The sequence below is a fragment of the Lissotriton helveticus genome, chromosome 5_1, assembly GCF_964261635.1.
Source record: "Lissotriton helveticus chromosome 5_1, aLisHel1.1, whole genome shotgun sequence".
NCBI classification, from domain to species: Eukaryota; Metazoa; Chordata; class Amphibia; order Caudata; family Salamandridae; genus Lissotriton; species Lissotriton helveticus.
Genome location: NC_136065.1, coordinates 151,916,613 through 151,923,927, shown reverse-complemented (window position 1 = coordinate 151,923,927; position 7,315 = coordinate 151,916,613). Strand labels below are relative to the sequence as shown.

At 37.8% G+C, this 7,315-nt stretch overlaps 1 long non-coding RNA gene across 1 annotated transcript; it reads left to right on the top strand.

Annotated features, from left to right (window-relative positions):
* Positions 1-6,345: 6,345 nt before the first annotated feature.
* On the top strand, positions 6,346-7,058 carry LOC144753032 (uncharacterized). Its single transcript, XR_013594175.1, has 3 exons — positions 6,346-6,384; positions 6,485-6,548; positions 6,869-7,058. It is a non-coding gene; the product is annotated as an uncharacterized LOC144753032 (long non-coding RNA).
* The last annotated feature ends 257 nt before the right edge of the window (positions 7,059-7,315 follow it).

Genomic DNA, 7,315 nt, shown 5'->3' with positions numbered 1-7,315 from the left:
CTTTACAACTTCCAATATGGAGTACCTGATTTGAGCTATGCTGTGATTGTTGTCATTCCAATGTTTTGCCAAATTACTTTTCACATTTTTGTTTCTTATTGTACTCTTATGTTCAGTTATTCGCATTTTTATTTTTATTTCAGTTTTCCCTACGTAGATTTTGCCGCAGGGACACTTGATGTAGTAAATTAAATTCTTAGAATTACAGTCTCCATCATAATGAAGATCAACTTCTTTTCCGGTTTGTGGATGATGTAACTTTTTACCTATAATCACATTTGAACAATGAACGCAATTTTGACATTTCTTCATTCCTCTGTTGGACGTTTCTGTTTCTCTTGTCGGGGTCATCAGTAATTCTTTAAGGTTCTTGGACCTTGTGTACGCAAAAATTGGTTTATTGTCAAAGATTCCATTAAAATCATCTTCATTCTTTAGGAGATCCCAATGTCTGTTGATAATTGATTTTACTTTTTGTGAGGAAGTGGAAAATTTTGACACAAACACGTGCCTATCCATAGTTTTTTTGGGTTTCTGAATTAATAGATTATCCCTACTGTATGTCTCAATCCTATTCTTAGCTTTAGACAAAATATCATCAGGGTAACCTCGTTCTTTGTATCGTTGGTGTTGAACTATGAGATTCTCTTTTAGATCTTCCTCATGAGAACAAATCCTTTTGATTCGCATGTATTGTGACACTGGTAGATTGTTTTTCAGGTTCTGTGGATGAAAACTTTGAAATAACAGAGAATTATTCACATCTGTGTCTTTTCTGAAAACTTTCGTTTTAATTTCAGTATCTTCAATGTTGATCAGAACGTCTAGAAATGGCAATTCTTTGTCACTGATAACATGAGTAAACTCAATGTTCTCTTCACAATGATTTAATCTGTCGATTTCACATTCTAGACTATCTTTTGTTCCAGACCATAATACAAATATATCGTCTATGAATCTGCGATATAAAATTGCATGTTCATTCCAAGCATCATTCGTATATATATGGTCAGCTTCAAATTTTGCCATGAAGGTGTTAGCATATGCCGGGGCCCCAGCAAATCCCATGGACGTTCCATTCTGTTGGAGATAAAACTTTGATGCCCATTGAAAATAACTGTGATATAAACAAAAATGTAACAGTTCCAAAATAAAAACTTTTTCAGCTTTTACAGAAGGTTGTTGTAGCAGAGCCCACTCCACGGCCTCCATGCCGGATTGGTGGGGAATAGAGGTGTACAAAGACTTTACGTCGATGGTACACACCAAAGTAGAGCTTGTTAGTTGGATCTCTTTTAATGTCAGTAGAAAATCGTTGGTGTCTTTGATATAAGACGGCCATTTCTGGACGAATTGCTGGAGAAATGTATCAATATATTGACCGAGTGGTTCAAACACTGTCCCACATCCAGTCACAATGGGACGCATGGGAGGATCATGTAGATTTTTATGCACCTTGGGGAGCATATAAAGACGTGGTCTTCTGGGAAATTGCACGGTCAGATATTGTTTAGTCTTGGCAGAGATATACCCTAATTCGAGGGCTTTTGTCAAAATATCGTTGAGAGTAATTTGTAGATCTTCAATAGGGTCTTTATCCAGCTCAAAGTAAATAGAAGTGTCAGCCACATGTTCTTCCACCTTTTGATTGTACATTGTTCTGTCCATCACTATTATGGCGCCTCCTTTATCTGCTTTCTGTATTAGAATGCTCTGATTTTCTTGAAGCCCTTTTAGAATGGATCTGTCGTATACAGAAAGGTTCTTGTTTTTGGATTTCCTCACATTCAAGCTATCTAAATCGTTGGTTACTGATTTTTCAAAAGCTTCCAGGATTTTGTGTGATGATGGTGCTTGAAATTTCGATTTGGGTCTGAATTCCAAAAATTCAGGCTCTTCTTTATCGGTTTGAGATGGCACTATATTGGTAAAGAAATGTCTTAGTTTCAGAACACGCATGAATTTGTAAAAAGCGACCTCTATTTCAAGCTTGTTGGTATCATATGTGGGTACAAACCCTAAACCTTTGTTTAGTACTCTCAGTTCATCTTTAGTAAGTTGTGTTTTGGAAATATTTAAAACCAGGTTTATCTCATGCTCCTTGTGCGGGCTCCTTCGCCCTCCTCTCCTTGTTTTTGAGCTGGTTGCTTTTTTGGTGGTTGTTTCCCTGGTGGTTGGCTGGAGTCCCCTCCCTGGGCTAAAAAAGACTTGCTGGTACCTGCTGTTTTAGATGGTTCAGTGGTGATCGTTGATGATTGTGGATCCAATATTTGAGTTTGTGCTGTTGGTCTGTTTGTGTTTAGATCGCTGTCAGAGACTAGGCTTTCTTCTGATGTTGTAACTACTTTTTTCCTTTGATATGTTCTTCGTTGGGCATACACTTCAGCCCATGTGTACACCTCGTATAACTTATAATCCAAAGTGTCTCGTTTGAACTTTCGTAGTTTGCCTTCATGCAGTTCTTTTGAATATTTCTCTAGTTTAGAAGTGATATCTTCCAGTGATTTATCCCAGTCTGCCTTGTCCATCCGTGACTCCAGGTTTTGTTTGATTTCTTCAATCTCATTGGCTAATTCATGAATAGCCTTTGCCAGTTCCTCAACCAGTAACAGAATCAAGTCCAGAGAGCATTTATTTAAGATAGAATACCACCTCTCCATAAACTCCTTGTTAAGGTGAAATCTATTCAGCATAGGTTTAATTGACATTCTTAGTCCTCGTGGGATTCTTTTTACCCTGTGATACTGTACCAGGGTTGATGCGTGCAATTTTTGGTTTATTTCACGTTTTGCAAGAAATTCCAGTTGTTTAAGTTGTTGCATTATGGTGTTACCCTGTACATTCGAAGATTTGACATCCTGTATGAGTGCATAAATATCATCCGCTTGTTCAGGTGTATAAGCTAAAGTTTTAGCTCTGATATCTGTAATGCTCGAAATTTGCTCAAAGGCCATGGTTGGTGCTCTGACTCCTTGTGGACAAAGTCTCAAAATGAATAATAGATAGGAGGAGCACTCAAGATTTTCAAAAATTGTTTTAACTATTTTACAAAGGTTATTATTCTTTTTCCTAAGCGTGCTGCCGGGGTGGCACGTTTGTCCTGTCCGTGCCTGAACTTGAAAACCTATCTTAAGTGTCTATGACACTTAACCTCAGCGCACTGTGGCTATGCGCGGTTGTCTAGGCAACACTCCGCTTTATGTTTTCTATCTTAAATAAATGCTCTCTGGACTTGATTCTGTTACTGGTTGAGGAACTGGCAAAGGCTATTCATGAATTAGCCAATGAGATTGAAGAAATCAAACAAAACCTGGAGTCACGGATGGATAAGGCAGACTGGGATAAATCACTGGAAGATATCACTTCTAAACTAGAGAAATATTCAAAAGAACTGCAGGAAGGCAAACTACGAAAGTTCAAACGAGACACTTTGGATTATTAGTTAAACGAGGTGTACACATGGGCTGAAGTGTATGCCCAACGAAGAACATATCAAAGGAAAAAAGTAGTTACAACATCAGAAGAAAGCCTAGTCTCTGACAGCGATCTAAACACAAACAGACCAACAGCACAAACTCAAATATTGGATCCACAATCATCAACGATCACCACTGAACCATCTAAAACAGCAGGTACTAGCAAGTCTTTTTTAGCCCAGGGAGGGGACTCCAGCCAACCACCAGGGAAACAACCACCAAAAAAGCAACCAGCTCAAAAACAAGGAGAGGAGGGCGAAGGAGCCCGCACAAGGAGCATGAGATTAACCTGGTTTTAAATATTTCCAAAACACAACTTACTAAAGATGAACTGAGAGTACTAAACAAAGGTTTAGGGTTTGTACCCACATATGATACCAACAAGCTTGAAATAGAGGTCGCTTTTTACAAATTCATGCGTGTTTTGAAACTAAGACATTTCTTTACCAATATAGTGCCATCTCAAACCGATAAAGAAGAGCCTGAATTTTTGGAATTCAGACCCAAATCGAAATTTCAAGCACCATCATCACACAAAATCCTGGAAGCTTTTGAAAAATCAGTAACCAACGATTTAGATAGCTTGAATGTGAGGAAATTCAAAAACAAGAACCTTTCTGTATACGACAGATCCATTCTAAAAGGGCTTCAAGAAAATCAGAGCATTCTAATACAGAAAGCAGATAAAGGAGGCGCCATAATAGTGATGGACAGAACAATGTACAATCAAAAGGTGGAAGAACATGTGGCTGACACTTCTATTTACTTTGAGCTGGATAAAGACCCTATTGAAGATCTACAAATTACTCTCAACGATATTTTGACAAAAGCCCTCGAATTAGGGTATATCTCTGCCAAGACTAAACAATATCTGACCGTGCAATTTCCCAGAAGACCACGTCTTTATATGCTCCCCAAGGTGCATAAAAATCTACATGATCCTCCCATGCGTCCCATTGTGACTGGATGTGGGACAGTGTTTGAACCACTCGGTCAATATATTGATAAATTTCTCCAGCAATTCGTCCAGAAATGGCCGTCTTATATCAAAGACACCAACGATTTTCTACTGACATTAAAAGAGATCCAACTAACAAGCTCTACTTTGGTGTGTACCATCGACGTAAAGTCTTTGTACACCTCTATTCCCCACCAATCCGGCATGGAGACCGTGGAGTGGGCTCTGCTACAACAACCTTCTGTAAAAGCTGAAAAAGTTTTTATTTTGGAACTGTTACATTTTTGTTTATATCACAGTTATTTTCAATGGGCATCAAAGTTTTATCTCTAACAGAATGGAACGTCCATGGGATTTGCTGGGGCCCCGGCATATGCTAACACCTTCATGGCAAAATTTGAAGCTGACCATATATATACGAATGATGCTTGGAATGAACATGCAATTTTATATCGCAGATTCATAGACGATATATTTGTATTATGGTCTGGAACAAAAGATAGTCTAGAATGTGAAATCGACAGATTGAATCATTGTGAAGAGAACATTGAGTTTACTCATGTTATCAGTGACAAAGAATTGCCATTTCTAGACGTTCTGATCAACATTGAAGATACTGAAATTAAAACGAAAGTTTTCAGAAAAGACACAGATGTGAATAATTCTCTGTTATTTCAAAGTTTTCATCCACAGAACCTGAAAAACAATCTACCAGTGTCACAATACATGCGAATCAAAAGGATTTGTTCTCATGAGGAAGATCTAAAAGAGAATCTCATAGTTCAACACCAACGATACAAAGAACGAGGTTACCCTGATGATATTTTGTCTAAAGCTAAGAATAGGATTGAGACATACAGTAGGGATAATCTATTAATTCAGAAACCCAAAAAAACTATGGATAGGCACGTGTTTGTGTCAAAATTTTCCACTTCCTCACAAAAAGCAAAATCAATTATCAACAGACATTGGGATCTCCTAAAGAATGAAGATGATTTTAATGGAATCTTTGACAATAAACCAATTTTTGCGTACACAAGGTCCAAGAACCTTAAAGAATTACTGATGACCCCGACAAGAGAAACAGAAACGTCCAACAGAGGAATGAAGAAATGTCAAAATTGCGTTCATTGTTCAAATGTGATTATAGGTAAAAAGTTACATCATCCACAAACCGGAAAAGAAGTTGATCTTCATTATGATGGAGACTGTAATTCTAAGAATTTAATTTACTACATCAAGTGTCCCTGCGGCAAAATCTACGTAGGGAAAACTGAAATAAAAATAAAAATGCGAATAACTGAACATAAGAGTACAATAAGAAACAAAAATGTGAAAAGTAATTTGGCAAAACATTGGAATGACAACAATCACAGCATAGCTCAAATCAGGTACTCCATATTGGAAGTTGTAAAGGCTTACGAGGGGGTTGATCTAACCAGGTCCCTCCTTCAAAGAGAGATACATTGGATTAGGTTTCTGTCAACACAAGAACCCAAAGGGTTAAACGAGAAAGTAGATTTATCGTGCTTTATATAAGGCTTTTTGCCCACTGAGCCTGTACCAGCATGATGCTTGCATTCATGAATAACGTTTTGAACATTTTAAACATTTCGAAAATGTTTTATCAGGAGTAGTCAAAAATCACACCACTATTTTTTTCATTTTTTTCATTTATATCCTTCTTAATTTTATTTTGGGTGTTTAAATTTTATTTTGAGGCCGTTTCGTGTTGATCAGTGAGCCGTTTTTAACCTCTAGAAAATGGCGCCCGCAGTTTCGGGACTATCAGTCACTTGTTGCAGTCCTTTTTCAGTGTTCATTTTAAGTTGCCACGTTAAGGAGGGAGCGTGATTAATGGTTGTTTACCGTAGCTGGTCGGAGAACCGAGTGTCAGCTAGAGTGCAGAGACGGACGACTAAGTTTGGAAGAGCAGTTTACCGGGTAAAGGTAAGAGGCTGTTAGACAGGACGGCTAGATAGAAGAGACAGGGTTTGGAGGGTTGTTGAACCCGTTTTGTAAGAGAGCTGTTTATTATTCATCATTTCAGAACGAGCAAGATCCATATATATGAAGAACATCCCGTTTTTTGCAATTGAGAGTTTTGCAGTAAGGTAAGGGAGAATAGCATGAGTGTGGAGGTGTTTTCAGGCACAATGAGATGAATACAGTTGTGAGGTGCAAACGACATGTTATATGTTTCTGTTCATTTTTGGTTTAGATTGAATATCTTGGAGACAGCGATATCAGTGGGTCAGTTTTTCCGTAATTTTTGGTGATTAAGTTGCACTTCACAGTGGTGTGGGCTATTCGTGTTTTCACTATTTAAGCATGTTTTTCGAGAGACAAGCAGTTAATATACCCTGTACATAATGATGTTTTGGTTTTCTGTTTCTTCAAATACTGTTGGTAGTAATTTAAAATTATGATTCAGTTCACAGGCCCCTGAGGAAGAGCTCCAAGAGCTTGAAATGCATTGGGCACTAAAGAAAAGTGATCTACGCAAAAGAATTTTGAATGTTTAAATCTGTGAATTGTAAAATTATGTATTGAATGAATAATACTGTTTCAGATGAATTCTGCATAATATTTTGAATGATCTATTTGTTTGATTATCATTTTGATAAAATTTGGAACGTGAAAAGCTTAAGTTGTGTATTATATGTGTTAAAAACATAAAGCGGAGTGTTGCCTAGACAACCGCGCATAGCCACAGTGCGCTGAGGTTAAGTGTCATAGACACTTAAGATAGGTGAGGAAAAATGAGTCCCAGTCCCCAAAAATAACTGCTGGCAGGCCTCACCTGCAACCAAAGGCTCAAATTAAGGTCCGAGCACATCCATGAACTGCCTTCACTGTGTTGCTTTTCTCTAATCTTGAT